The sequence below is a fragment of the Macrobrachium rosenbergii genome, chromosome 47, assembly GCF_040412425.1.
Source record: "Macrobrachium rosenbergii isolate ZJJX-2024 chromosome 47, ASM4041242v1, whole genome shotgun sequence".
Lineage (NCBI taxonomy): Eukaryota > Metazoa > Arthropoda > Malacostraca > Decapoda > Palaemonidae > Macrobrachium > Macrobrachium rosenbergii.
In genome coordinates, this window is record NC_089787.1 from 2131986 (window position 1) to 2136985 (window position 5000).

Below are 5000 nucleotides of genomic sequence, written 5' to 3' on the forward strand. Positions count from 1 at the left end.
TACAGTTGACGTAAACCAATGAGCCATCAAGAGGTATAAGTCTTTTGCCGAGATGTCGCATCGCTTTTTACCCGCTGTGAGCGAAAGTGTACTAGCCTCGACAATGACCCACCTCCGCCATGACAGTTCATTGGTACGTTTGGAACACGCAGCTCTTGTTATGAAATTTTTATCACACCGTGATTTATATACAATCATGAAGCTACAAATGTCGCTTAATATCGAAATTCGCTACCTCGGTATATCTCCGTTGGAGAATTGTCGCCGTAAGGAATTTATATAAGTGATAAATGAATTGGAATCGTGGGGACACGAACCACGATGAAAGCCTATTCAGCGACTCCGGTTGACGTAAACCAATGAGCCATCAAGAGAGGTATAAGTCTTTTGCCGAGATGTCGTACTGCTTTTTACCCGTCAGAGCGGGAAAGTGTACCAGCCTCGATAATGACCCACCTCCGCCATGACAGTTCATTGGTACGTTTGGAACACGCAGCTCTTGTTATGAAATTTTTATCACACCGTGATTTATATACAAATCATGAAGCTACAAATGTCGCTTAATATCGAAATTCACGCTACCTCGGTATATCTCCGTTGGAGAATAATCGAAGGAATTTATATAAGTGATAAATGAATTGGAATCGTGGGGACACGAACCCGCGACGAAAAAGCCTATTCAGCGACTCCAGTTGACGTAAACCAATGAGCCATCAAAGAGAGGTATAAGTCTTTTGCCGAGATGTCGTTACTGCTTTTTACCCGTCCGTGAGCGGGAAAGTGTACTAGCCTCGACAATGACCCACTTCCACCATGACAGTTCATTGGTACGTTTGGAACACGCAGCTCTTGTTATGAAATTTTATCACACCGTGATTTATATACAATCATGAAGCTACAAATGTCGCTTAATATCGAAATTCACGCTATCTCGGTATATCTCCGTTGGAGAATTGTCGCCGAAGGGGAATTTATATAAGTGATAAATGAATTGGAATCGTGGGGACACGAACCCTCGATGAAAGCCTATTCAGCGACTCCAGTTGACGTAAACCAATGAGCCATCAAGAGAGGTATAAGTCTTTTGCCGAGATGTCGTAATGCTTTTTACCCGTCGTGAGCGGGGGAAAGTGTACTAGCCTTTCGACAATGACCCACCTCCGCCATGACAGTTCATTGGTGCGCTTGGAACACGCAGCTCTTGTTATGAAATTTTTATCACACCGTGATTTATATACAATCATGAAGCTACAAATGTCGCTTAATATCGAAATTCACGCTACCTCGGTATATCTCCGTTGGAGAATTGTCGCCGAAGGAATTTATATAAATGATAAATGAATGGAATCGTGGGACACGAACCGCGACGAAAACCTATTCAGCGACTCCAGTTGGCGTAAACCAATGAGCCATCAAGAGAGTATAACTCTTTTGCCGAGATGTCGTGACTGCTTTACCCGTCGTGAACTCGGGTGTTTCTAACCTCGACAATGACCCACCTCCGCCATGACAGTTCATTGGTACGTTTGGAACACGCAGCTCTTGTTATGAAATTTTTATCACACCGTGATTTATATACAATCATGAAGCTACAAATGTCGCAATATCAGAAATTCACGCTATCTCGGTATATCTCCGTTGGAAAATTGTCGCCGAAGGGGAATTTATATAAGTGATAAATGAATTGGAATCGTGGGGACACGAACCCGACGGAGCCTATTCAGCGACTCAGTTGGCGTAAACCAATGAGCCATCAAGAGGTATAAGTCTTTGCCGAGATGTCAACTGCTTTTACCCGTCGTAGAGCGAGGAAAGTGTACTAGCCTCGACAATGACCCACCTCCGCCATGACAGTTCATTGGCACGTTTGAACACGCAGCTCTTGTTATGAAATTTTTATCACACCGTGATTATATACAATCATGAAGCTACAAATGTAAGGCAATATCAAAATTCACGCTACCTCGGTATATCTCATTGGAAATTGTCGCGAAGGAATTTATATAAGTGATAAATGAATTGGAATCGTGGGGACACGAACCGCCGACGAAAGCCTATTCAGCGACTCCAGTTGACGTAAACCAATGAGCCATCAAGAGAGGTATAAGTCTTTGCGAGATGTCGTGCTGCTTTTTACCGTGTGAGCGGGGAAAGTGTACTAGCCTCGACAATGACCCACCTCCGCCATGACAGTTCATTGGTGCGTTTGGAACACGCAGCTCTTGTTATGAAATTTTTATCACACCGTGATTTATATATACAATCATGAAGCTACAAATGTCGCTTAATATCGAAATTCACGCTACCTCAGTATATCTCCGTTGGAGAATTGTCGCGAAGGAATTTATATAAAGTGATAAATGGTTGAATCGTGGGGACACGAACCAGCGACGAAAGCCTATTCAGCGACTCCAGTCGGCGTCTGAACCAATGAGCCATCAAGAGAGGTATAAGTCTTTTTGCGAGATGTCCATTGCTGCTTTTTACCCACGTGGCGGGAAAGTGTTTTGCGTTTCGACAATGACCCACCTCTGCCATGATGTTCACGTGATGCGTTTTGGTTTCTGTATACTCTTGTTATGAAATTTTTATCACACCGTGATTTATATACAAATCATGAAGCTACAAACATCCTTTAATATCCAATTCAAGCTACCTCGGTATATATCCGTTGGAGAATTGTCGCCGAAGGAATTTTATAGTGATAAATGAGGGAATCGTCACAGACCCGCGACGAAAACCTGATCAGGACTCAGTTAGCGTAAACCAATGAGCCATCAAGAGAGGTATAAGTCTTTTGCCGAGATGTCGTCTGCTTTTTACCCGTGGTGAAGCCTCGAGGAAAGTGTACTAGCCTTTGCGACAATGACCCACCTCCGCCATGACAGTTCATTGATGCGTTTGTAACACACAGCTCTTGTTAAATTTTTATCATCACCGTGATTCGCTATACAACCATGAAGCTACAAATGTCCAATATCGAAATTCACGCTACCTCGGTATATCTCCGTTGGAGAATTGTCGCCGAAGGAATTTTATAAGTGATAAATGGATTGGAATCGTGATAAAATTTCATAACAAGAGCTGCGTGTTCCAAATGTACTACAATGAACTGTCATGGCGGATGTGGGTCATTGTCGAGGCTAGTACACTTTCCCGCCAACTCACGGGTAAAAAGCAGAACGACATCTCGGCAAAAGACTTTATACCTCTTTGATGGCTCATTGGTTTACGCCAACTGGAGTCGCTGAATAGGCTTTCACGACGGTTCGTGTCCCCTTACGATTCCAATTCATTTATCACTTATATAAATTCCCCTTCGGCTACAATTCTCCAACGGATATATACCGAGGTAATATGAATTTCATATTGCGACATTTGTAGCTTCATGATTGTATATAAATCACGGTGTGATAAAAAATTTCAACAAGAGCTGCGCCCAAACGTACCAATGAACTGTCATGGCGGAGGTGGGTCATTGTCGAGGCTAGTTACTTTCCCCGCTCACGACGGTAAAAAGCAGTACGTTTTCTCGGCAAAAGACTTATACCTCTGATGGCTCATTGGTTTACGTGTAACTGGAGTCGCTGAACAGGCTTTCATATTGGTTCGTGTCCCCACGATCACCAATTCATTTATCACTTATATAAATTCCCCTTCGGCGACTCCAACGGAGATATACCGAGGAAATGGTGAATTTTATTAGCGACATTTAGAAGCTTCATGATTGTATATAAATCCACGGTGTGATAAAAATTTCATAACAAGAGCTGCGTGGAATCAAACGTACCAATGAACTGTCATGGCGAGGTGGGTCATTGTCGAAGTAGTACACTTTCCCCGCCACTCGGGTAAAAAGCAGTACGACATCTCGGCAAAGACTTATACCTTCTTGATGGCTCATTGGTTTACGCTAACTGAGTCGCTGAATAGGTTGTCGCGGGTTCGTGGTCCCCACACAATTCCACCATTTATCACTTATATAAATTCCCTTCGGCTACAATTTCAACGGAGATATACCGAGGTAGCGTGAATTTCGATATTAAGCGACATTTGTAGCTTCATGATTGTATATAAATCACGGTGTGATAAAAATTTGATAACAAGAGCTGCGTGTTCCAAAACGTACCAATGAACTGTCATGGCGGAGGTGGGTCATTGTCGAGGTTAGTACACTTTCCCCGCTCACGACGGGGTAAAAAGTAGTCCCGACATCTCGGCAAAAGACTTATACCTTTCATGGCTCATTGGTTTACGTCAACTGGAGTCGCATGAATAGGCTTTCGTCGCGGGTTCGTGTCCCCATCGATTCCACTATTTATCACTTATATATTCCTTCGCTACAATTCTCAACGGAGATATACCGACGAGCGTGAATTTCGATATTAAGCGACATTTGTAGCTTCATGATTGTATATAAATCACGGTGAGATAAAAATTTCATAACAAGAGCTGCACCAAACGTACCAATGAACTGTCGCGGCGGAGGTGGGTCATTGTCGAGGCTAGTACACTTTCCCCGCTCGACGGGTAAAAGAGTACGACATCTCGGCAAAAGACTTATACCTCTTTGATGGCTCATTGGTTTACGTCAACTGAGTCGCTGAATAGGCTTTTGCGTCAAGGGTTCGTGTCCCCACCTCTCCAATTCATTTATCACTTATATAAATTCCCTTCCGCGACAATTCTCCAAACGGAGATATACCGAGGTAGTGTGAATTTCGATATTAAGCGACATTTGTAGCTTCATGATTGTATATAAATCACGGTGATAAAAATTTCATAACAAGAGCTGCGTGTAAACGCCAATGAACTGTCATGGCGGAGGTGGGTCATTGTTTAAGTTGATAGTACACTCCACCGCCAATACGGGTAAAAGCAGACGACATCGGCAAAAGACTCATACCTCTCTTGATGGCTCATTGGTTTACGTCAACTGGAGTCACTGAATAGGCTGTCGCGGGTTCGTGTCCCCACGATTCCACCCATTTATCACTTAT